The sequence below is a fragment of the Lissotriton helveticus genome, chromosome 3_1 (assembly GCF_964261635.1).
Source record: "Lissotriton helveticus chromosome 3_1, aLisHel1.1, whole genome shotgun sequence".
Taxonomy (NCBI): domain Eukaryota; kingdom Metazoa; phylum Chordata; class Amphibia; order Caudata; family Salamandridae; genus Lissotriton; species Lissotriton helveticus.
In genome coordinates this window covers 1,267,421,516-1,267,448,931 of record NC_136061.1, presented here as the reverse complement: position 1 = coordinate 1,267,448,931, position 27,416 = coordinate 1,267,421,516, and the positions used below count along the sequence as shown (strand labels likewise).

Here is a 27,416-nt window from a genome sequence, read left to right as displayed (position 1 = left end):
AGCACACCTGAGATCTTGCACATCACTGCCCTCTTTTCACAGACAACCGCAGACGTGGCGGTTTTGAATCACCTGAGGTAGGAGAAACTTTTTCTGTTGCTGAATGGGTAGCTCTTCACACTATATGAGCATTTTAACATAACATAACATAGCTCCTTCTATGATGCCAGTATTGGATTTGCTTCCGAAGTTATATCCAATTCCAGCTGTTGAGACACCTTCCTTCTCGGCCACTTTAGCAGTTTTACCAGTGTCAGTATTGCTTCTTTACGAAGCTGTGACAGAAAGCCATTTTACACTATGCTGGACTTATGTTAGAGGATTACAACCGTGAGAAAGGAAAATCGTCAAATTCCTTGATCCATAAAATAGAGACTTTCCAATGCTCCCAGGTATTATTTGGGTTTGCTTCTTTGTGCTTTTCTGTTTAGTCGTCGCACGATGATGATGACAAAAATTTAGAAAAGAGTTTGCTCCCTACAGATTAAGGCACTTCTGCTTTCCCCGCAGACGTGCACAAAGTAAGTGAACTGCGTACCTCTTCTGCTGATGAGTATCTGCCAACAGAAGATCCTCCTGTCTGTGGAACCTATCTATTTTGTTACAAGAATGGTGGTAGGCACGCTGGCTATAACTTTGCGCGCTGAACAACCAACAAGTTCCCTTTTACTGAGGGAAAGCAAACATCAGAAGCAATTTTGAAGAAGTCATGGTGAAGCAAACGTCTGAAGTCATAGGAGAACCAATAGTCTGCCCAGGCAAATTCTAGAACTGCTTCCTGAAATGATAAAACGGTGTCTTCTGAGTCTATCTTTCAGAACACCCTGCTTTATGGGTTTAGTGGTGAAAACCTTGTTGTGTATGTTGAAAAAACAACAGATAGGGAATCCTACAATATTGGCACCTTGGGCACTTTGAGCTTCAACACATGCTTTAAGGTTGGGTATATTCATGGTCAGTGTGATGTATCTGCACAAGTAATACTCTAGTTACCTAAGGCCTGCAAGCACCCTTTTAAGATTCTTAAATAGTACTTTAAGAACTTTAAATGATAGAAGTAGTGGCTCACACAAACCATCATGGGAACCTCATCTACCCGTATCCTAGACGACTGGCTGCTAAGCGCATGGTCTCCAGATCTTCCTCCTATGGGTCTGTCCACAGCAGTCACAAGTTGGGCTTCTTTCTGAATGGTAAGAAGTCTTGCCTCATTCCCACTAAACAGATTCAAATCATGAAAGCAAAACTGGACAATCTCCAACTGTGAGCCCTACCCCACAAGAGAAGTTGGACACAATTAAATTGCTACCATCAATGCTCATGAGGTTTCTCTGTCAGACAGCAAGGTCAGTCTATACCTTCTGGATCTAATGGCATGTGGGCAACTTTTAGCCAGCCTCATTGGCCTTTCAGAAGTTCTGTCTTGGCAGGCAGAGCATCTCTATACTCTCAACTTTCATACAACAGAAAACTTTAGAAAGAGCCCAGATCATGCATTCAGGACAGTGCAGCTATGCCATATTGATGGCTATCACCACACACCCAACAGCACTCTCCTCCTAGCAACAAACACTCAACACAGCACTTTCGACAGCATCCTGCACAACCAACCAACATAGCTCACACCTTTCATACTGTCGGGTGTCAGGAAGCTCAGAACAGCTCTCCACTCTTCATCAAACAATGTATATCTGCAAAGACGACACATAACAAGTGAACTGAATTTAAAGGGATATAGTGGACCCCAAGACACCACCATCTCGCTTACCTTATACACATACTTCAAACCAGGTGATGCACCTACCAATCCTTAAAAATCTGTCTACAAATATTGGTAAAGGAAATCTCCAGTTACACACACACTTAACAATCAAAACAACCAACTCTACAAAAGAAATGTTACTCACACCCTTACTACTGATTACCCTACTCAGGACCTCAGTAACAGTGGCCCAGTCAATGGGTCTAATTTTCCCCACCCTTAGAGTTACAAATAACAGGGGTATGGAAGAACATCCAGCCCATTACAAGTTGAATTCTGAGGGGTCAATGAAAAATGAGGGTTTTACAGGGAAAATTAGTAATTCTGGGTCCTATTCCCTGGCAATTCCATGTTTTTTCCTATACTTTCACAAGGAGATTTTGGCTGTTTTAGGCAGCCAAAATCTTTGGGCGAAAGCATAGAGAAATGCAATGTTCTCAAACTTCGTGTGGGGCTGGTAACTGCTGTTCCCGGTCCCATCAGAATTTGGAGGCTGCTAGTAATGAGGGCCTTAAACAGAGAGTAAGTTTCATTCTGTGACAGAATCCTCCAGACCTAGGGGCAGTGCTTAATTTGAGCCGGTAGTTACAGGTATGGCCCACCGGCACTCACTTTTAGGGACCATCGCTTATGTTTTCCGTGTCAGACTTTGACTCAGAGCAAAAGAGTGAAAAACGCACAAGTTGGAAAGAAGGAGAACGAGAAGATGCAAAAAAACATGACAAAGGGAGAAAGCAGGAACCTGAAAGAGTGAGATACAGGGGCAAGGAGTGCATGGTGGTGCACCACAGAGGCATGAGGAGGAATTAAGAATATGAAGTCTTGGTATTCGGCACACTGACATTCAATGGCACCGGTCGCGGGTTTCTGAGTAAAACATTGGGTCCTACCACTTATTCTTGTACAAATTAAGCACTGCCTAGGTACAAGGGTACCAGCGTCCGCTGACATTTAATAGCACCGGCCATGGGTTTCTGAGTAAAACATTGGGTCCCACCAAGTTAAGCGCGTCTGGCAGTGTTGCGCATCATACTAATGGCAGTACAACATTATACAAATCTCTCTTTACATAAGATGACATGTGCATTGCGACCACTGTCCCATGGGCCTATCAGATACCTATGATATGTGGTGATCTCTGCCCACCTCGGTCTCTCTTCCACAGCACCAGCCAGTCATGAATCCTCCCACTGTCATGGAAATGGACAGCTTGGAGCTCCATATTATCTACTCCTCCCACAGTCACCCGATTGTTGTTTTCTCTCGTGCAGTTTGTGTTTTTTTCATTGCCATTGCTTCATTTCCCCTTGTAGCTTCTTGGGAAAACGGCAGCACTTCCTCTGACTTGCGCAAACATCCTCGCAATACAAGGCGTCCGAATTCTAGCACTCTGGAGTGGCTCTGAAGTGGAAAGTGAGCACCGTAAAAACCAAAAGGGCCCATATTTATCAAGTTTTCACGCAACGCAACCAGGCCCGGACTGGCCGTTGTGGGCACCGGGCAATCCCCCGGTCGGCCGCAAGGGTGGGGGCCGGTTTTGGGCCCTGGGAGCCGTTTTTGCAGCATAGCTGCAAAATCGGCCCGGTAACAAAATCGGCTGAAAAGCGGCCCTGGCAAAGCGCTCGCCCCCCTCCCGCCCGGGGGGGGGGGGGGCCGAGCACTTTGCCAGGGCCGGTTTTGGTTCCCAGTCCGGCCCTGAACGCAACAGAGCAAGCCACCTTGCTGCGCTATGTGAAAGGGCAGAAATGCGCTGTATTTACCATTATACGACACATTCCTGTCCTTTTACAGCACTGGCGCACAATGTGCTGCCTAGCACCAATGCAGGCACCCTTGCACCATGGTGGAAGGGTGCCTCCATTGTAAGCAGGATTCGGTTTGTTCGGGAAGGGGCTTCCTGCACAAAAAACAATCCTCTGAGGCATTTTCCTCTCTCTGTGTGTGCTGCACTGCACACTTAGGAAGAAGTAAAAACAAAGAGAAATACAAATATTTGTCCTTGTTAATTCCTAACCTGGGGAGGCAGAGCATTTTTATGAATTCCTAAGTCTACCACTAATGGAAAATCTGGCAATGTGCCTAAATCCATGGGTGGATGCATAGGAACACTCACGTTCCACCCATGGAACACCTCCCTGCCACAAGGCAGCAAATTTCATTGCCTTGCGTTACTCTAGATTTATCAAGCCATGCAGGGCCATGCAAGATAGCCTTGCATAGCTTGGTAAATATGGCTTAGGTTTTGCGTCGCCCTTTTGCTCCCTTGCGTGGTGCAAAGCTTGATAAATATGGGCCAAATAGTCTTTGACTTCTATGGTAAAATATCTGTTTGAGTTAATTATCAGACTTAAAATGTCACTGATCAAAAACAAATTTCAAACCCATAGTTCGCATCATCCCTTAGAAAATGATCAGTTGAGTGTCTATTTCAGTGCTTAATTTGCGCAGGTGGTGAGCCGGACTGAAATTTCCTTATCAGACTTTGAACTGAATAGAATTGGACTTGTAGAGGGGAAATGCCCAAAGGCGTCCTGGATCTAGAGTCAGCATAGTGTACTGGAATCAGTTTTAAAAAAGCCAGATCTTGGGTTTTTTCGTGAACTTGACGTGGTCTGACAGCAACCTAGTGGAAACAGGAAGAAGATTCCAGGCTTTGGTGGCCCAGTATGAAAAAGATCTACCTCATTGTCTGCTAACAACATAACGTGTATTTGTAAAGTGAACCTTCACCCAGAAGGGTATATCGGCACTGAATGACAGACATTTATTGTCACCCAACTCAATGGTACTCATGTTATCGACCTCGGAAGGATGAAAGGCTGAGTGAACCCGCTGGGATTTGAACCTGAGGTCAAACACTAGCCCCCACAGTAGACACATTAGTCCACTAACCCAACAGGCCCATTAAAGCAGATTTTGGGAACTGACACCAAGTGAAGAGAAGATGATCGCAAATGACGGGAAGGGGTGTAGCTAGTAAATTTCCTTCTCATGTGAGAGGGACCAGGATTATTGGGAGCTCGATGAGCCATGTATAGTGACTTGAAAATGGTCTTTTTGTTGTTGTATGGGCAACAAATTTAATAAGTAATAAAAATGTGTGACCCTTACATGTTTTTTAGCAAACTTAAGACTGCTTATTCTGTCCCCCCATACTAAAATATCAAAATCCACACCTTTTGAGCTATGGGAGAAAAGTGTGAGGCTAAGAAAAAGTAAAGATTAAGATAGTGTGCCAAGTCAAACAGGTTGTGTTATTACTGATCACACAATTTCATTTTTTACTCTCAGGGAATGACCATAAACTCAGTCTCTAGGGGCCAACCCTAATTAAATTGTCCACCTATTCCCTCCTACATCTCCACAAGGCTGACGGTTTCAGAGCACTGGTACAAGAGACATCCAACTGTCGGTTGAGCATTGACGGTAACCAATCACTTCCCGGGCTATAAAAGTTTCTAACTGTAACCTACAGACAAGCAACACCTGTACCTACCCTACCCTGCATTTTAAACTTCTATTATTCAGGACGGTAGTGCAACTCAATCAACATAATTTGTCTGGAACCAATTTCCATGTATCTATTTTTGTCCAGACCTTGAGAATTGGCTCATATTATTGCTCCTTTGTTCAGAGTTCAAATCATTGAAGATAATACACCTGAAACCCTTAATTGTTACAAATAGTTTACGCACTACTTCTTCTTTCAAACTATATTTAATTATTACATAATAAAATTACACCAGATAAACAATGAATGCCATAAAACATTGAGATACAAATCAGTTCAAAAAGAAAAGTTAATAAAAATGGAAGTCAAATGTTTAAAATGACGATGTTATTCATGCTGAGAACACCAAAACTATTAAAGCTATTAAAACATCAACAACTTCTGGGGTATATCGAGGATTTTAAAAAGGCATACTATAAATCACACTTCCGAGGAGGAAAGTATTTGAAGGAAGGTTAAGGCATTTTTGCATCTTTTGATAGCCCTTGCCTTTAAAATCTGGTTTGAAAACAATCTTGATAAAGCAACATAGTATTTACAAAAAAAGGTAACATATAACCAATTCTTTGGTAAGTTCTCAACATATAGGCATACGAAGTATTCATCACACGGACATAAGCAGATCAAAACGATTAAAACATTGAAAAACACCAGTGGTATGTAGATGATTTAAAAAAAATGTATACTCTAAAATACACTTCTGGGGAGGAGAGAATTTGAAAAAAACGGTTGAAGCATGTTTACGTCTTTTGATAGCCCTTGTCTATACAATTAGGTTTAAAAACAATCTAGAAAAAGCAACATAGTATTTGCAAAAAAAGTTAAAATGTAATCAACTCTGGTAAGTATTCATCACATGGGCATAACCGAGTCAAACCGGAGTCAAACTGATTCAAGGGATTCAAGGGAAAGCTTAATAGCCTTCTAATGAAACCATGTCTGAATCTGGTTAGGAGAGAACATTCCCAAAGGTTAATTACAAGGTTTAGATATAGTTTCAAGTATATAGTGGTTTGAATTACTTCATATTCTCTATTAGATTGCTTTTTAGGTCGAGCCTGGGCCGCGCATGGTTCTTGAAAATTGTTGTTGAACCAACTTATAAATTGTAATTGTAATTTATCTCTTTGGAATTTGAGAGTTCAAAGTGTATTATATACATTGAACAAAGTAGTTGTTATTCCCCGACAGAACCACTTGTTTTATATATCATAAATACCCAGGTGCTGAGGGACACAGGGTTACGCCATTATCGCTAATGCGCTGCTCTGCGAGTCATGCTGTATTCGAGTATGGACTTGAAGCCCGCCCACTCTCCATCCATATGTGTCATTGGCTTGTGTCATTGTCCTTCATAAATGCTGGCTTCTGATTCGATAATAGGCTTGTTAGTCCCTCCTTGTCTTCATTTGTAACCTCCCATGAAGACTGCCCCTTTTACTTCGATTGTTACACAGTGCATCTTATTTAGTCTGTAAGCACTATTTTATTTAATGAGTTTCTCCTACTGCAGGCATGACATGCTTTCCTGCAACATTCAGTGCGCTATGTGTGATTTAACTTTCCAAGCAGCCCAGGTACAATGGCATCCGCCTCTTTGAAATGTAATAGGCCTCGCATTTACAAGAGTTTGAGTTATTGGCATTGTAAATGACAATGGCTTTATTTATGTGTTAATTATCAAACAGATAACTAAAAGGCATTGTCATTTACAATGGCAATAACTTAAACTCTCGCATATGCCAGACTTACTGCATTGCAAATGCTTGTTAAGCTATACTGCAAGCCTCTCTTGGACCTTGTTCCATAAAGACCTGTTTTATCTAGGCTTTACTTCCATTCAGAATTTCCTTAGAATTGGGGGACGTGGCTTGGACGGCAATGTGGACGGTCGTCTGAGTCCGTCAGCTCCGTATCCCTGAGGGCAACTAAGGCGAAAACAAACCAGCCAAACAGGTCCGATCCTGCATCGGAAACGAGATTTAAGCGTGGGAAGAGTGAGACGACAATCGGAGCCCGGCAGTGTGTGAAAAGAGCAGCGCCTCACCGAGCTTTTGGACTTTGCTCCCCACACGCCCTGGGAAACGCTATCAAGCGAGGGACAAAATGGCGCCCAGAGAGCTCTAAGGGAAGCCTCGTACCTCAAGCCCGTAAAAGGAAAACAGGGCAGGCACACAAGAGGAAGATAAGGAGGTGAGCACAGCGACCCACAATCCGCGACCACTCCCGAGGCAGGCGAGCCCCCCCGGCGCAGACCTGTCGGTAGACGCGCACACCGAGCGTGGACAGAACAGTGTGAGCACAGCGACCCACAAGCCACGACCACTCCCGAGAGAAGCGAGCCCCCCCAGGCGCAGACCTGTCGGCAGACGCGCACCCCGAGCGCGGAAAGAACAGCGCAAGCGCGCAAGAAGGAGGCAGGGAGAGAGCGAGAACACAGCGGTGGGGGTGAGCTGCGAGAGTGGCCGGAAAAAAGCCAGAAAACAACGGGCAGCATCCCTGAAGGGGAAACAGCGAAAGCGGAAGTAAGTGTGCTCAAAGAGCAGCGCCCGTACCGAGCCTTTTGGACTTTGCTCCCCACACGCCCTGGGAAACATTATCTAGCGGAAGACACAACCACGACCACCCCCGAGAGAAGCACCCCCGGCGCAGACGCGCACACCGAACGCAGACAGAACAGCGCAAGCTTGCGAGAAAGGAGGCAGGGAGAGAGCGAGAACACCGTGGTGGGGGCGAGCTGCGAGAGGGGCCAGGAAAAGCCAGGAAACAACGGGCAGCGATCCCCGAAGGGGAAACGGCCAAGGCGAAAGTAAGTGTGCTCACAGGCGCCGCCATTACCGGAAGTCGCCACAACAAACAACAGAAGCAAAACCGGAACACGGGCGCAGAAGGAAAGGAGCCGAGAGAGCCTGGACACGCTTGGAGGAAGGGCAAGGGGCCACCCAAGACGGGGAAACGTTACCCGGACCAACAAGGCAAGCACCCAGGAGGTGGCGCTGACAAGGGGCAGTACAGGTCGCACAGCCCGATTGAAGGAGAGCTGCCCAAAGACGAGTGCCCTGGGTCCACACAGTCGCGACTGTATGTGCCACACCGGTCTGCACTTTGAGCAACTACAAGGCGGGCAACCTCACAGTACACGAGGCAACAAGCGGCCAAGCCTGGTCGCGAACGAGACGAAGCACGCGCTGGCGGGGCCAAAAGCCAAGACAAGAACCAGGAACGTCAGAGAGCCGAGCAGATACAGAACATACACAAGTGCCCAGACCACGAAAACGGGCCCAACAAAGAACGCGACATCGGTGCAGAAGGAGGGCCGACTGGGCAGTGTCCTGATAAGACGAGGCATCAGCACCATGTCAGGCAACGAAGGTAAACCGCCCGCAGACCTCAAGAAACTGAGGAAAGAAAATCCAGAATCACCAATGAAACAGAAAAACAAGACCATCACTCTAGAAACCATCCTCAGGAAAATTAATGAAGGCAACGCAGTAGCTAAAGAAACAAAACTAACGATAGATAACATGCAACTGGAGCTTGCGGCAATAAGGGCTGACCTGCACAGCACCAACACCCGAATGGAGGCCGCTGAGGGGTGTATAAGCTGCGTGGAGGATGTAACAAAAGAGAATACAACAGCAATAACAGAGTGCCAAAGGGCCACAAAAGCCATACAAAGGCAACTGGCGGAGCAGGACGACAGGGCCAGAAGAGGCAATGTCAGGATTCTGGGCGTCCCAGAGGGCGCAGAAGACAAGGCGGGCTCTTGCACGGCCTTGCTAGAGGACATGATTCCTAAACTCACCGGCCTAAAATTTGATAGGCAGTTCGAGGTACAAAAGGCATATCGAATACCGGCAGGGAAGCCAGCAACGGGGAAAAATCCAAGACCGATAATCTGCAACCCGCTGAGAACGAGCCATACCGAAGCCATTTATGCCTTCGCGAGGAAGAACCAAAACCTCACATGGGCAAGCAGCAAGATCGTGCTGACGCAAGACTACTCCAAACCAACGGTAGAGATCAGAAAGGGCTTTCTGGCCCTAAGAGACACACTAAGCAGAAGAAATCTCAACTTCAGCTTCGCCGTCTCAGCACGCTTTAAGGTCTCAGACAATTGGAAGACAATGATATTCGAGGATCCGGAAGACCTGAGACGGTACTTACAGGGCCCTCCTGCAGAAGAGATGGAAACAAAGTCAAAAAGCCCTGGAGCAGCCAAAAGATGCGCTTCGCCTGACGACGCTGCGAAATGTGACTGAGTACACAGGAGGAAGCGTACAACCAAAATACACAGCACTACCTCAAGACAGTCTACATCAAGAGCCGCCCGGGAGTCTCACTCAGGAACTATGGACAAACACAGACATCGACACAAAGAGAACCCGGGCGCATGACAACATTCTACCTCGCTATTGGGACAGACACGCTGAAGCCTACCTGATAACTCCAACCAAGAACACTATCTCAGGGAATACAAGGAGCAGAGGGAACTTTGTCGTCGCACACCCACTCAGCAAGTAAGGGGGGGAGGCGGGAGGGAGGGGGGCATGGGGGGAGAGGGTCGCGGGGAGCACGGACATGGGGTATCTATACTTCTTCTCTTCTATCTTTCTATCTTTCCTTTTTCCACATCGTTCCTTAGGAGAGGCGAGCGCAGAAGGGAGGAAGGGCATCGGCAAGAAAGGGTGGCATATAGGAGCCAGCGCAGCGAGGCACACAGAGAGAAACCAGTCAATCCGCCAAATGCACGACACAGAGATGACACACAACAACCTAACCAACATTACCACTGATATCAAGATAGTGTCCCTGAACGTTAAAGGCCTTAACCACCCTGTGAAGAGAAGGAAAGTCCTGGAACACCTAGGGAAGCTCAAAAGTGACATATATGTACTACAGGAAACTAGGCTAGAGGCAGAAGACATAGGGCGTCTGAGAGCTAGCTGGATAGGCGAAGTAATAGGATCACCCGCACAAAACAAAAAGAACGGTGTTGTAACAATACTAAGTAAGAAATCAAAACTCGTACTGGGAGGCCTGCAGGCAGATACAGAAGGTAGAATGCTAGTTACCAGCCTGACAAGAGGAGAAGAAGCAATACATGTGGCCAACATCTACGGGCCCAACACTGACGACAGACCATTCTGGGACAAGGTAGGAGAACAACTGAAAACACTACCACTAGGCGAACTACTAGTAGTGGCGGGAGATATGAACCAGGTCCTAGACCCAGCCATTGACAGACACCTGCACACACAAAGCCAAACAACACAAAGAGCCAATGTCCTGGGGAACCTGTGTGCCAAACTAAGCCTTAAAGATCCATGGCGGCTACAAAACCCGGATGGCAGGGAGTACACCTTTTACTCACACCCACACAACTCCTACAGCAGAATAGACCACATCCTGATATCAGATACACACACCCACCTCATAGATAGCGCTGAAATAGGATCACGAAGCATTTCAGACCATTCACATATAAGCCTAGTGCTATAAGGGAAACACAACGAGAAGCCAGCACGCAGATGGCGCTTCGACGACACACTGCTTAATAACACGATAGCGAAGGCAGAGATAGAGACCGCGATTATAGACTATCTTGCAATTAACGATACACCCGAAACAGACAGGAACCTACTCTGGGACGCCCTGAAAGCCACTATCAGGGGGACAATCCTAGCCATCAAAGGTAGGCTGAATAGGGAGAGGAACAGGAAGATTGCAGAACTAGAAAAGGAAATCAAACACCTAGAGACCGGACACATAGCGAACATAGAGGATAAGAACACCCTCACGACCCTAACCAAACGGAAATACGAACTGAACAAAATCCTCAGTGAAAGGGCGGGCACTTGGATAAACAAGTACAAGGCCATCAACCTATGTACCGTGAACAAAGCAGGGAAACATCTGGCATCCTACTTCAAGGGGAAGCAGAGACAACACTCAATAGCGGCCATCAAAGACAGTAATAACAAGTCCTAGACCGCGAACAAAGAGATACTTAAAGTATTCAAGGAGTTCTATGAGCAACTCTACACAAGGGACACCACACTACTAGATGACGGAGGCAAAGAACTCCTAGAACGAATATCAACACCAACTCTAAGCGACAAGGAAAGTGAGATACTTGATTTAAAAATCACAGAGGGCGAGGTAGGGAGAGCCACAGCAAGCCTCAAAGATAATAATGCACCAGGACCAGACGGCTTCACGGCCGGTTTCTACAAACAATACGTGCACATTCTCAAGCCAACAATGACGGAAGTCTTCACGACCTGCGTCCAGGGGGGACGCATGACACCGTCCATGGCAGAGGCTAACATAATAGTATTACCAAAAGAAGGAAAGGACACACAGCAGGCCAAAAACTACAGACCAATCTCACTTATAAACGTAGACTGTAAGATCTACGCAAAAATCCTCGCATCTAGGCTCAACGCACACCTACCCAAGCTCATACACTGTTCGCAAGTAGGCTATCTTAAAAACCGCATGTCCCACAACAATACAAGACTGCTATACCACATAATAAACCATTGTTCCAAGAGCAGCAACGCAGCAGTCATGATAGCCCTGGATGCTGAGAAAGCTTTCGACAGGGTATCCTGGCCATTCCTAGATAACTGCATGCAGAAATTTGGGCTCGGTCCCAACTACAGAAAGATGGTCCTTGCCCTATACAACGACCCGAGAGCACGGGTGGTCGTCAATGGCGGGATGTCCGACCTGCTATACTTGGAGAGGGGGACCCGACAAGGATGCCCGCTGTCTCCAGCCCTGTTCCTACTAGCGATAGAACCACTGCTAAACATGATCAGAACAAACACCGACATAGCAGGGATACCAGTGGAGGGGGAAACTTTCAAACTAGCGGCCTATGCGGACGATGTCCTAATCATCACAGAAAGGCCAGAGAAGTCAATCCGAGCCCTGATGGACACCATAGAACAATACGCCAAGGTCTCGGGATACAAACTAAACAGGGACAAATCTGAGTGCAAACCCCTAAACATCCAAACCACAAGGACAGTCCTTGGATCTTCAGGACTGACATGGCAAAAAAAACCATCAAGTACCTAGGCCTCCTTTTTGAGAGGGACCTTAGGTCCACACTAGACCAGAACGAGCAAGCCATACTACGCAAAATAAAAGAAATAGTGGAAGGATGGTCTCCCAAATTCACCACATGGTGGGGGAGGGTGGAGACGGTCAAGATGATGCTTACACCAATGGTGAACTACATGCTTAACATGCTGCCGCTGACCAATACGGAAGACTTCCACAAAAAACTGGACAAACTGCTCAATGCCTTCCTGTGGAAAGGGAAAAAACCCAGACTTAGCCTACAGAAGCTCAGACTGACGAAAGACCTAGGGGGCCTTAATATAACAAATTTCAAGACATTTCAAAAAGCATGCATAGCAAAACAGGGGCTATACTGGGTTACCCCCAAACAAGACTACACCCCAGCCTGGCCAACACTAGAAAGAGGACTACTCAGAGGGATGGAGCCCGTCGCTCTACTCACCGCCACCCGGCACCCCGCAATCAAATACAACCCCATCTTAAGGAACACGAGGACAGCCCTCCTAAGTATAGATAGGCTACTAGGGACGAGCATAAAGAAAACACAGCTAGAATCCATATGGCACAACCCCAGAATCAAGTACAGAGACAAAACACTGGATATGCACTCATGGCACAAACACGGCATATCCACAGTTAGCGACCTACAAAAGCAAGGCGCGCATACCACCTTCGACACACTCAAAGAAGAACACAAAATTGAAAGCATAGAACTGTACAACTTCCTGAAGATCAAGGTAGCAATAGGAAAGGCAGACCTGACCCGACATACACCGTCAATCCTGCAGTACGCCAACAACCTAAACAAACTAGGGCACCAAGTAGCACACCTCTACAAGGCCCTGAGCCCCAAATCCACCAAACTCAACAACAAAGTCATGACCTTCTGGGGATCACTAGTGGGGAGGGAGCTTAGCGAGGAAGAGAAAGCCGACCTCTGGCAGTCCACATCAAGGAAAAAGGTAACGACGACTCTAGACCAGACCAAGTTCTGGCTTATACACAAGGCATACTGGACCCCCGCACGCCTAGCATCCATAGGAATCCGTGATAGTGATTCCTGCTGGAACTGCAACAAACACAGGGGGGATCTAGCACACCTGCTCTTTCACTGCACCAAGGTTAGGAAGTTCTGGAACACAATTGAGACATTGATAAACGAAATGACAGGGGCAGCTCTACAACTAGACTTCCACAGCCTAGCATTAGGGTTCATGGCCCCCTCAATCACAGCCAAAGAGGACAGGGACCTGATCGACCTGCTGTTGACAGCGGCAGTCAAAACAGTGCTGAACAATTGGAAGGATACAGGGAAAGCCACGTCCAGAGCTTGGCTCAACTGGGTCACTTTCTTGAGAGGGGCGGACATCATAACGACGAAACACATCCCCAAGACGCACAGACAGTCAAATATGCGGGAGTATCTAGACAACTACCTATCTTCGCACAAACCCCCTTAGAAGCACAGCTAGGCACTCAACCCAACAGATGCCTCCACCACGCAGGCCACCGCCCAAAACTGCTAAACGATTCTGAGCTGCTCCTCTCTCCTTGCTCTCTCTCCTTTCTGTCCACGGTCGGGGCAGGGGTCCAACGAGAGGAAGTCAACGCAAAATAGGGGGCGTGAGAACACTACCAGGAGTCAATGACGAGAAGCGGAGCGCACGAACGGCACATGGACTATGGCTAATAAAACTCACCGGAAGACCCCCCCACACCCGGGCGTTTCTTCTCTTCTTCCTTTCCTCTCTCTTCTTCTTCCCATGTTCCCATGTTTATGTAATGCTGAATGTAAATATTTCTTTTTTCAATAAAAAATCACGGAAATAAAAAAAAAAGAATTTCCTTAGAATTTGTAAACATAGAAAACCTACCCAATTGGGCAAACTCAGTCCTAATATAGGAGATCAACAGTATCAATCACACACTATACAGTCTACTATTATATCCTTACTCAACGAAGCGTGCTGATTATGCCAGATGGAGCACCCAAATAACAATGGAGAAAGCCTTATTTGGTCCACCACGTATCCTGCACCTCCTTCCTCATGGATGGCATTACCGGGGCTGCTAAGAGGTACCCCTAGAAGATGGCATAAAAATTGGTTTTCTTCGGCCTGATCGCTGCTCACATCCCTGTAACGAAGATGGGTTCAACCCAGATCTGTGACTGGGGGTGAGTGTCTGAAAAGTCTCATAGATCTGTCCATTGTCTCCTTGTGTTTGCTTTGTTCACCCTAAGTTGGCAGGGTATGCCCAGAAGTGGGTCCCTTGCTCACTTTGCCACTGCATTCAAACTAGCCTGGCTGATGAGGGGTTTTACCTTGAAACCTGTCCCAGGATGCTTGTTTCCGGTCAAGGGAAGACCTGGCTTGGCAGTTCAGGCTGGAATGTTCCTTTGAGAAACAGGGTCAAGACTGATTTGCATATGGCTGGGTCTGAACAGGGGTGGTGAAGTGAGCTAAAGAAGGATGATGGATTCAACCCAGATTTAATAGTTACTGGGGGTGAGTGTCTGAAAAGTTTCAGCGCTCTGTCCATCATCTTGTGTTTGCATACCCCTGTAACCCCAGATTTTAGCAACATAGGTCAGACCCGGGATGCTTTTTCTAGTATACTTTTCCAGGAATGGGACTAACGGTTTATTGCCTGCGATCACAGTCAAACTGAACAAGAAGCCTACAGACTGAGCAAACCATTGTTTCATATTCAGCAAACATGGATCTCAAATACCATCCCTGTTAGAGGTCACACCCAAGTAGAGAAACTAGTTCATGCACTGTCACATCAGATCTCATTCTGTTTATTATGGCTAAATTCAGACAAGGCATCTATTGCTGTTAATTTATGTTTTAAGACCGGTAGGAAAGGCCTTATTTGATATTTGTATTAATGATAATATTTTAGCCTAAGCATGGACATTTTAAAATGTTCTGTGATAATATTTTACCTTTTCGATACGTAGCGTGTGCTCAACGTAGAATTCTCAGTAGTGGATTAAACTTTTTGTTAATGTATTATTATTGTTTTTTTGTGCGGAAAAAAAATGTTCACCAAACGTTTTAAAATAAATTTAAAAACATCTACACCTTTCTGTCACTCTTGAATTCAGCGTGCTCCAAAGTAGCCAAAAGTTAACATGTTTGTATTTTATAGAACTTCGAAATATATTTTGCTTTTTTCATGGTCTTTTTCTCTTTATAGTTTTACTCTTCTCAATGATCAGTCATGTTATCATTATTCTAATTATCCACTGGATGTGGTTAAGTACTCTTAGACCGACATAACATAAGCTCAAACCCACCCGTATATGATCTCTGCATCACCACCAGCCAAACCCCCAGAATTCACTGTATGGCTCAGCACCTCCTTACCTTGCAACAAACTCAAAACCAAAGGCCCCTGCAGGTGGCAATGTGTTACTCTCCAGAAGCAAATACTGAACCCCACAGAGCACGCTAGATGCACCAACAACACACTCATGTTTAGTCAACAAACACCAAAGGCTCTACAGTGACGTAAAGAAACTTGAGGGGCGACTCCTGCAAAGTACATGCAGCCCCCCCCCCACACTCTGGACCCAGTCTTGAAATCTCAGACCAGGGGCCCGCCGCTTGTGTGGAGCAGCGACTGGTGCCCGGCCACAGAGCTCAGGGGCCCCCGCCCCACAGGGGTGCTGGCCTTTTGCTACGCCACTGAGGCTCTACAGATGGCAATATCTCGCTCTCCAACCGCAATTTTCAAACTTAATAGAACACACAGTGAGGTACACGAGGTCATAGCAACAGGTCCATCTGCCTACAATGCACGCACCTAGGAACTCAGTGAGGTACACCACTTCCTAGCTGCAGGTCCACCAGCCTGCAATGCACGCACCTAGGAACTCAGTGAGGTCATAGCAACAGATCCACCAGCCTGTAATGAATATACATAGGAACTCAGTGAGGTACACCACTTCCTAGCTGCAGGTCCACCAGCCTGCAATGTACGCACCTAGGAACTCAGTGAGGTACAACTCTTCCTAACAACAGGTCCACCAGCCTGCAATGCACTCACCTAGGAACTCAGTGAGGTACACTGGTGTGAGAAAGTGGCTCTATATATACTGGACTAGAATGGAGTACAGTGTGTATAGAGTCCACCAACCCCAGAGGTATAACAAAGGTAAAATTCAGAACTGACCTTACTCTCCAAAGTGGTAGCTTGGTCGAGCAGTAAGGCAGTACCAGAGGACAGTGTAAAGCATTTGTTGTACGCACTCAGTCAGCAAAAGGTTTCACACACTCAAGGACTGAACTCCAGGCCAATTGTTTTTATATCCACAGATATAGTTGTTTTATTTTTAGAACCAACAGTTATAAAAATATACTTTTCTCGTTATGAGTACTCTCATGTAATTACTTTGCAAAGGAGCAATAAAGTTTGTGCACACAATTAATACAGTATTGACAGTAAGGTGCACACAATTAATACAGTATTGACAGTAAGCAACACAATCCTAAAACACACTATAGCATTGAGCTCAATGAGTTTTTCACATGTTAGTACAGTTGATTACTATACAGATTACTTTAGTAGTCCCAGGACCAGATCCTAGATTCAGTCCTGGGGTCTAAGCTGAAACCAGATTAGCAAAAACTTTAGTTACTGTAGTTCATGAATATAAAGCTGTTTTAAAAGTTCACACTTAGAAACTTTTCAATGTAAATTTGACAATATTATTCAATGGGAGAAAATTCAGGTTGCAGGTAAAGTACAAATGCGTTACTTTTGTAATCCAGCACTGGTCTCCTGGGGCCAGCACTGGGTTCTTAACTTAAAACAGGTAGGTAATTGCGTTTCAGTATTTCGTATGATTTTTAAAGAATATTTCAAGTTTTCAAAAGTAGACACTTAAAAGAAATTTCATAGAAAAGCAGACAATGGGTTCCTATGTAGAAAATGCAGATTACTAGTAAACCCGGTACGGATTACTTTTACGGTTATGTACTGGTCTGAAAGGTACAGTACTGACTTCTCTCCTGAACACAGGTGAGTATTTCGGAATTCGGCTGATTTTATATGAATATTTTCAGTTTTCAAAACTTCACACTTAGAAGAAATTTCATAGAAAAACAGTCAATGGTTTCCTATGGCAGACATTTAGATTTCTAGCAGACACAGTTGTGATTAATTTTGCGGTCCAGTACTGGGCTACAAGGTACAGTACTGGCTTCTCTCCTGATCACAGGTGAGTAATTCGAAATTCGTTATTCGGCTGATTTTAGATGAATAATTTAAAGTTTCAGAACTTCACACTAAGAAGATTTATCGAGTCAAACCAGTCAATGTTATCCTATGGCAGGAAAGTGAGTCATCGGTTTCCAGGTGAGTACTCGACTGGTGAAGTTAAGGTTCTGGGCATAGACACAGGGGTTCCTCAGGGTGAGGTAGGTACAGTTAGTACACCCTCAGCGGCACAGGGGCGGCCGGGTGCAGAGGTAGTTAGGCCCAATGTTGTCCAATGAGAGGCCGGGGGCCTTCGGTTGGTGGTTGCTGGCCAGCAGGCCACGCGGCTGTGGGAGATTGGGCTCCTGGTCACTTGCTCATGGCAAATGGGGAAGTAGAATAGGATACAGGTTGCACTGCCAGGGGCAATCGGGCGGCTGGGTGCAGGGTGCTTTTGAGCCGTCGGGCGCTCAATGTTATCCAATGAGGATCTTGAAAAGGGAACAGCGGCTGCAGGCTCGGGAGGGTGGATCTTCAGGAGCGACCAACACTTCGAGGGGTAAGTTGGGGTCTTGGAGGATAGGTAGGCACCCAGGAGTTGGGCACAGGGGGCTGTGGGGCGCCGGGTGCAGGGGTGTCTTTTGAGGTTGGGAAATCTTACCCCCTGCTGGTCGCGGTCGGAGGGGTCCCTTATCTTGAGGCTGCAGGCGTTGTCGGGGTCGTCGAGGAGGGTGCTTGGGCACTGGATTCCGAGTCAGAATCGCCGGGGGGATGTCCTCAGGGTCTTGGTTCACTCCAGCACAGGCCAGGCTTGGCGGGTACAGAGGGTGCAGGGTTCGCGGTTCCGGGCTGATGCCAGGGCTTGTTACTTGCTTTGAGCAGTACCACTGCTCGTGGGAGACCCAGGTAGTCAGAGTCACAAGGCAGTCAGGTCCTCTGGGGTTTTCGAGGTTGCTAACCACTAGAGACGCCGGGGTTTAGCAGGAGCAGGTTCGAGGGTCGACAGGCCGATAGGGCTGGGGCCAAATCAGTTGGTGTCTTCCTCTTCTTAGCAGCTGCACGGCAGGTCTTCTTGTTTCTTGTTCTTCTTTCTTGTTTCGGTATCTGGATCTGAGGAAGGAAGGCTCAGCCAGCCCCTAAATACTAAATTTAGGGGCGTTACAGGTAGGTTACAAATAGGTCCCTGTCCTGGGGTGAGTACACCCCCTAGCCTGCTCCTCTCCTGTGGGAGGGGGGCAGGAGCCTAGCTGGGATTGGGCAGGGCTCCCCATCTACAAGATGGCCGGAGGCCGGGGTCGTGCTTCACCTCCCGTCCTCCACCTGAGGGGTGGAGTTGGCAAAGGTTGGCACACCCCCCTTCCTGACATAGTTTTTCCCGCCAGTCTTCCCGCCAGAGTGGGGGTAGAACAGGTGGGGGCCAGTTGCTGGGTACAGCAAATGGTCTGGAGAAGCTCTCAGAGCCGGCATGCCTTTGAAGCTTCCCCCTGTCCATCCTAGGGGAGGAGACATAGCACCTCGCCCAGGATGTGCATTGTTGCAGGCCGAGGAGAGCGGGGGGCTCTCCACCCAGGGGTCCAGCAACATGTCTGCTGTGTGGCAGCCTCTGCAGCCACTCGGCCCAGACTTGGATTGTAGGTTAGGTTTCAGGGAGCATCTCTAAGATGTCCTCTGTAGTGCATTTTACATTAAATCCCACGCTGGCATCAGGGTGGGTTTAATGTGCTGAGAAGTTTGATATCAAACTTGTCAGTGTTCAGTGTAGCCATTATGATGCGGTGGAGTTTGTAATGACAACCTCCCAGCACCATATACTCTTAATGGCATCACTGTACTTGCAATGCCCAGGAATGGCCCTGGTTACTGTAGGGGCCCGGGGCTCATGCACCCGTGCCCCCACCACTGGCATAGGGCACCCAGCTAGAGGGGTGGCTGATGTATGCCAGGGCAGTGGGGTTGTGGGCATGGCACACAGGGATGTGTGCCATGTCGACTCTTTGTTTAGTTATGCACCTAGACACTCAGCCTGCAAAGGCAGTGTGTGGGTGTCAAGGTACAGGGCCCCTAAGGGTGGCACAATAAGTGCTGCAGCCCTTAGGGGTCTTCTCTGGTCACAATGCCCTGGGTACCTAGAGTGCCATTTACTAGGGGCTGATATGTGGCCAGAGATGCCAATTGGGGTTAGGCTTAGTATAATTTTTAGGGAAGAAACACAGGCCCTGGGTACCTGATTGGCATGGACCCAGGGCACACCTAGGAAAAGTGCATCAGGTATGAGGCAAAAAGTGGGTGGGGGGTACTGCAACAGGAACTCACTTTCTCACAACTGGTCATAGCAACAGATCCACCAGCCTGTAATGAATATACTTAGGAACTCAGTGAGGTACAACTCTTCCTAGCAACAGGTCCACCAGCCTGCAATGCACGCACCTAGGAACTCAGTGAGATACATCAGGTCCTTACAACAGATCCATTCGTTTTCTTCGGTGCATGCTGCAATGCACCAGCAAACATCCAAGAAGCGTATAGAAACACAGGCCCAGGGCTGGCCAAAACAAGTGCAACCATACAATCCCGGGCAGCCCACACGCACTTAAGAACATAAAAATGAATTGTTGAATAGATATTGGCAATTGGGAATTCTCTGGGCCATGTTCCTGTCCTTCATATGGTGCTGCCTTCATTCCCATTCAGTGAGGACCTGGCTTGCCATTCGGCCGGCAGCATCCTTTTTGGAAAGAGCCACGCCTGAGTTGCACATGGTTTAAAGACCCAGACGAGCAAATAAACACTGAAACTGAATGCAGTTCAGTGGCTGAGAATAATCCAATCATTGCAACAATTCCTAGATAATAGCCAGTGTGACTCGTGTTGGGGCTTGCCGTTTTACTTTTACATTGTGAGTACAGGCTCATTTCAATTAACCTCTTCTATGCTGATGACGGCCCCCGTCCGTCATGCATCACGGTGGGCGTGTGCTGATGACAGCTGGGGGCCGTCATGATCCCGCCCACTCTTAAAAACGGCCGCACAGGCGCAGAATCGCAGCCGCGCCCAAGGGGTTAAACTCAATGGAATAACTCCGTAAGAGAATGACTTGCACAGACAAGACTTGCCACATTGGGTTTCGTAGAGTAGTTGCATGCAGCTATCTAGTAACTCAGATACAAGAAACTGACGCATCGGCATCGATGTGTCAGTTTCCTTGCGCCTGCGCCAAATTTCCTTGCGTCACCATGGATGCACTGTATTTACATTACGGGGCTCCATGACGTAAAGGTTTAACAGATCCCCCAGAAATTCTGACACATCTGTTGGCGCAAAAGTGACGCATTGCTGGAGTTGGTCGTAAAACTGACGCAACTCCAGCAATGCGTCAGAACACGTAGGCGACTCCCATTGTAAAAGCCCTGCTTCAATCCTTATGCTTGGTCTGAGAAGGCGTAAGGATTTTGGCGCAGTCAAGTCGTAGAGTGACGCAGTGAAATGTTGTAAATTTCACTGCACCACTTACATGTGGCTTTTTGAACACCTACCCTGGTGCAGGTATAATGTGACGCAGGTCTATATAAACTGACACACTGATCCCAGTGTGCCAGTTTGTAGATATGGAGCAGTGTGGCATACAGATTGCGCCGCTGCTGCATCAAAATAAAGCGACGCAGAGATGGTGCAAGAGGCTTGTAAACAGGCACCTAAGGGTCAGGTCAGTTATACAAACCTGGACAGACAGATCCGAGCGAGATCCTCCCCGTCTTTAAGTGGGCACCATCACCTCATTACGAAATCCACCACAGCCAATTGCAAATGAAGGCATCATTATAAATGCAGTGATCTCAAGACGCTACTATGAGGTGTGAGTGGTTCTTCCCAGTTTCTTTTCCCCCTTTTCTGGTACTTGAGGAATGGAGAAAAGAAAACTACAAGTACCAGAATGCAACTGGGGATGGAGAAGTGGGATGAGGGACTAACAAAAGGGTCGGGACGGGGTTGAGGGAGAGCTGAATCGGTGGAGGAAACTCCTGCCATGAGTGAGTCAGTTTGTTTCTCGGTGCCTCAGGCAAAGTATCCCTGAGGAGCTTAAGCCTTCCCCTTGTCTAGAAAGAGTATGGGGGGGCTGTGGGAGGCATCCCACATCTGGAGCGAGGAGCCTCCTACTCACCTCCCCTCCTCCCCCGATCACAAATGACCGGGTTTATATTATTGATAATTACTCACGCCCCCAACACCTTGCATCACTTGGAGAGGGGGGCATTGGGTGCTCTCTGAGCTGCTACTACTACCTTCCAGTTTTCTTTTTCATCTACTCGGCGGGGGTGAGAGAGGCGGGTGAGGGGCTGATTCCTGAAGTGGCAGAATAAAGACCCCCCCCCCCCCCCCCCCGCAAATGAGAGGGCGCTTCCATCGCTAATTATCATTTCCTCCCGCAGCATCCTATAATGGATTCGCGGAAGACCCGAGGAATCCCCGCCCCCTCTTCAGGGCTGACATTCACAGCTGCGTCGTGAGGGCGCCCAATGAATGGCTAAAGTGCGCGCCCCCCACCCCCATACACACACGCGCACATACACACATCTTCTCTGCCCCTCCACGCCCCGGAAAATCCAGAACAGGTGCCATTAATCACATCCCCATGGCCAATTAACCTGGAAGTTGAAGTAGAATAAAAATATTGAAAAACTGCACCCCCGCCGCCCTCCCCCCATCCCATGAGCGGCCGTCTCTCTGCTCCCGGGGTCCTCTAGGGTTCAATATTAGATACAGAGCGGAATCCCCCATAGTGGCAAGACTGGCCGCACAACATAATAATACAGGGGGGCAGCGGGGCCGGGTGCGATCCTGTCTAGCGCCTACTCCCCCGCGCGGCCTACCTCATAATGTATCGGGAATTTCTATATAGCGCTGTACCACAGCAGCCAGCGCCGTTAGCGCCGTGCCCTCTACCTGACATTCCCCCCAGACCCCGTATTTCTGCGAGCAGGCGCGTTTAATGCTGGAGCTGACCGCACCTTCCCCGTGCAGCCTTGACATCCGTCCCCCATTGAATATTTAAGAATGTCTGTGCGGTGCAGCCCATGCATCTCGCCTTCCGCGATTTGTCATTATTTTTTTTATATCCCGGGTTCGGGGAGGGGGGCTGGAAATCAACCCCTCACCCACGCGACGCGCTGCCGCCTCATTATGTATTTAGCAATAATATGTCCAGCGCTGCGTCGCTGGCGCTTCGCGGCGCTGCCCCCTCGTACCTGGGATTCAGGGGCTCCTCCGCTCGTCCCGGCCGGGGCTCCCGGTGCGTCCCCCCGCGCCTCCTGCGCTCTGCGCCTCGCAAGCTATCTGTGGCTGGCGAGGAGCCGTCGCCTCGCTTCCTTCCTTCCCCTCCCTCGCCCGGCGCACTTGCTCATTGTATAGAAAAGGCAGAAGTGGGAACAGGGGGCGTGGGGGGGGGGTTGACACGGGAAGTGATAGCAGCTGTATCGAAGACACCCCACCCAGAGCCCTATCCCTATACATGATGGAAGTCGTTTTAGGTTATTTGTAAGGGGGTAGGGATGTTGGGGTGCTTGCTAGACGTAGGAAGCCGGCATGTCAAGGGTTCTCTCGCAGGTCACTTGGGAAACTGGACCGAGCTCACCCTCTGAAGGACAGTTAGTGCTGTGCGGGTTTTCCTCTGAGATGGGTCTGGGCAGGGCTCGAGTCAGGGTACCACGCGGGTGGACGGCGTTCCCCCACTTATTTTACTGGGTGGACTCCATTCCCCCTGCCAAACAGCTGGACTTTCCTCTTTGGCCTCTCTGGGACGAGGAGTCGGAGCTCACAGCACGCTGCTCATGCACTGAGTCTCGGATGCACTCGCATCTAATGGGTGAGGAGGGGAGGCAATGAGCCAGATGGTGCAAGCCACCTTTCGTGACGTCACTTCAGGTGACAGTGTCCCCCCCACTTCTTTTTTTAGGACTTGTGCCCTGGGTCTTCGAACCCCCTTCTGTCTGAGGACTAGTGACCAGCACTGCTCTATGGAAATATGTCTTTAAGTGAACTGAGTGACCGAGCTGTCTGTGGACCAGTCACTACTGAGTGGCTCAGGTCACTAACAGGTGTGGGGTCTATTCCTACCTTGTAGGATTAGAGCTCTAATCTGCCTGGGGCCCTCGTATGTCTCCATCGGCGGAGTTGACAGAGTTTTGGTCACAGACAGGGCACAAGTCCTAAACAAGCATTTACAATGCAATGGTTTTGCCTTTGTTAAAGTTTGAGCTATTGGCATTGCTCTTGACAATATTTTTATTTATGTTTTTTTAACATAAATAAATGGCATTGTCATTTACAATGCCACTAGCTTGATCTCTCGCAAATGACACACACAAACACCCACAGAGAGCCCCCCCAATACACACTCAGAGGCCTCCCCACACACACACCCACACAGAGCCCCCCACACACACACCCACACAGAGCCCCCCCCACACACCCACAGAGCCTCCCCACACACTGCGAGCCCCCCCACACACTGCGAGCCCCCCAACACACTGCGAGCCCCCCAACACACTGCAAGCCCCCCCCACACACTGCGAGCCCCCCCCACACACTGCGAGCCCCCCCAACACACTGCAAGCCCCCAACATACTGCAAGCCCCCACACACACTGCAAGCCCCCACACACACTGCAAGCCCCCCACACACTGCAAGCCCCCCCCACACACTGCAAGCCCCCAACACACTGCAAGCCCCCAACACACTGCGAGCCCCCCAACACACTGCGAGCCCCCCCACACACTTCCAGAATTCCTGTATAATCGTGTCTATTCCTCTTAAATAAAATGCACTGAAACGAAACGCAGTTGTATGAAATACTGAATCGCATTTGTTCATGTCATCTGAGTGTCGTTTGAAGCATTGGATTACATGATGCTAAGAGACGTATTAAAGTTGTCATGTGCTAATCAATACATGCATTCACCCTTATAGCAGCACCTCACCCATCTCTGCCTTTATCTCCAGTTCAAGGATGCGACAACTTGACGCTTCTCAGGTCTCACAGGATCCGACTTAATTGGATAATCATTTCTAAATCCATTTTACTTAAGGGGGGGGGGAAGAGGTTTGAAACACACAAGATAATGCCAGGCTAAAGGAATTAAAATGCAGGCGCCCGTGTTACGGAGGAGGCTGAGCTGCTTAAAAAACACAAGTGTTTTCATCTGAAGCAGGGCATGTCCGGCCTGCAGTAAGAGAAACTCAATAAAGTAAATAGTGCTTACAGACTAAATAACAGGTACTGTGTAACAACTGACATAAAAGGGCCAGTCGCCATGGGAAAGTACAAATGAAGGATATAACGGTCTGGTACCAAGGAAATGGCTATATATGTCTAAATGGTGGTTATACACGCAGTTATACATATGGTACCCTCAGTGTCACCATCATGCTGTGTTGAATGGCGAATGAAAGCCAAGAAGTTTTCAAAGGAGTGCATGAGTGGTATAAAAAGGAGTGAATAATTAAGTGAGTAAGTCGGTAAAAAAAAGAAGAACGGTGCATTAATTATTAACGGCTCATAAGGTATAAAGCATGTGCACGTTAAAACCAGAAAGTGAAGACTGCTAGGGGCATAAAAAAGGTGAAGAATGACATGGGTTCCAAGTGGTACCTGCGGGTCGGTAAATGCACGTCGCGTAAAAGTAGCTGAAAAATATAAGAAAGCCCAAACTTCATCATTAATCGGAGGGCCGCGTCTGCAGGTTTCAAAATGACTCGGTCTCTATCAAAAGAGTACTTACAAGTGTAGTGTTCAAAGGATGGTATCCAAGAAAGGTATCCCGTGGAACGGATCCATGCGATTATCCGTTTGTGTGAGTCGAGAACTTGAACCCTGTGAGGGTGCAAGGAACTCTCTGTGGAGTTGGGATGCAAACGGGTACAGGTATGTGTATAGTTTACACAGGCCTGGGAGTATGCAGACAAGAAGTTTGAGTGTGGGAGGGAACGCGATGAGGCATAGCGAAATCCACTAAAACGGTGGGCACGTTTATACGTTTTACTCCTTCTACAACATACAATAGATTATCAGACTAATGTTTCCTTCAACTAATGGCCAAACAGTTCCTAGTGTTGAGTGTCTACTGCCGAGATCTTTGTATATACGAAGGCCACAAGATCAAATCTTGGCAGGACCGATTCAGCTTTTCATCTTTCCAAGGTCGATATGAGTAATGTTCAGTTGGACAATAAAAGCTCCATTATTCAAGTGCTGACAGACACTTGAGCTTAGGGGAGCGCTTCATAAATATTAGTTATTGATAAATGTATGTCGTTTTCAATTCCTGCATGCCCCTGTGGTCCTAGAAAGGGGACATACGTGGAGGGTTTGCCTGAAAGAGCGTTGACTGGGGCCTGGGGGACCACTAGTGCAGAAGGGCCTGGGACATGGATGATGTCATAGCGTGGGACGTGAACCTCCAGCTACCCGGAAAGAGTCCTTCTGTCTGGCGTGAGGGGGTGCTCTGGAGGACAGGGGGCGGGACTTGGGACGGCTGACCCTTTCCCCTGACAGCCTGTCAGTGCGGGCCCGTGATTGATGGAGTGTGGGACCACTCCTCTCTCCCCGCTCCAAGCCCCGTATCAACCATAGACATTCCACGGCGAGCGCCCCAGCCTGCCTGTCGCCAGCAGTCAGGGCCAGCGGCCCGTGATGGAGATGGGGGTCTCCTCCGGAGCCAGCCCCCGCGCTCTTATCATCTTATAATAACACTGGCCCATGTCTTATTTTTACAGCCCTGACTGAGGAGGAGGGCAGAGCCAGAGGGGGCGGGGGACAGTATGCAACACAAACTATCCGCGCAGAGGAAATGACATCACATCCATCATCAGCCGCACCGGGGAAGTCACGAAAAACACACACTGCAAGGTTAATTCAAAAAGAAAACACAGCCCAAGCGAGTTGCGAACGCAGGTGATGCTGAACTTCTGGACTGCTGTATTTCATAGGTGCACAGGGTTTTTAGGGTGCGTGTGTGGGGGTTTAATAACTCCCTTACCTCTGCCTCTGGCGCTGTTTACTCCGGCGGTGGGTTCCTTCCTCGCCTTCTTGCTAGAACGCAGAAAGTGTCTCTGGTCCGGGGAGGGCTGCACGGATGGCTGAAAATCCTGCTCGCCCTCCTCCTGGGGGTCCCGGGAAGCTGCCTCCTCCTCCTCCGTGGGCTCCTCTCCCAGCGCTGCGGCCGCACACCTTTTGCCCAGCAGCTTCTTGGCGGCCTCGTCCTGGCCCAGCTTACAACAAACCGCAAACCGAGGGGAAAAAGGCAGCCAATCACCGCGCAGGTCGCCCGGCGAGCCTCCCGCAGCCTGAAGCAATGGCAGCGCGGCTCCCCGGTGACGTCGGCGGTTGTTCCCTCGGCTTCTCCGCGGCCGCGAGGCCAGCATCAGGCAACAAGCGGGAGGGGGCGGGAAAGGGGGGTGGAGAGACGCAGAAGTGCCGGCAATGCCGGACCAGATTCGGGGGCGTTCCCGGCTTTCGCGTGACGTCGGCAAAAGCCAAAGAATGTCGGGAACGCCCCCGAATCTGGTCCGGCATTGACGGACAGGCCCCTCGTCCAATGGCTAGGCTCCATTTATGGAGCCAGCCAATGAATGACGAGGGCCGACCCAAAGCCACACTACAGAACTCATCAGGATTTCGCCTGCGCGAAAAAGATGCGCAGAGCGCATCTTTTCGCCAGGCAAAACCTAAAAAAGAAGTGGGGGGACGCTGTCACCTGAAGAAACGGGTTTTAGAACCCAGCGGCGCCAGGGGCACGCCCAAACTCTTCGGGTTCACCTGTCTTGGTATACAGAGACACGGAATAC

At 48.5% G+C, this 27,416-nt stretch overlaps 1 protein-coding gene across 7 annotated transcripts in view; it reads right to left on the bottom strand.

Annotated features, from left to right (window-relative positions):
* The window catches only part of FGR (FGR proto-oncogene, Src family tyrosine kinase), a 324,122-nt gene extending 301,153 nt beyond the window's left edge, over window positions 1–22,969 (bottom strand). For 2 of the 7 annotated variants that reach the window (XM_078681920.1, XM_078681926.1), the window contains exon 1: window positions 22,820–22,954. The gene's annotated coding sequence lies outside the window, so the exon portion shown is untranslated. Of the gene's footprint in view, window positions 1–22,819 lie in introns of all 7 variants that reach the window. The other 5 variants (XM_078681922.1, XM_078681927.1, XM_078681925.1 and 2 more) reach the window with 4 other exon arrangements.
* Between the last annotated feature and the right edge of the window lie 4,447 nt (window positions 22,970–27,416).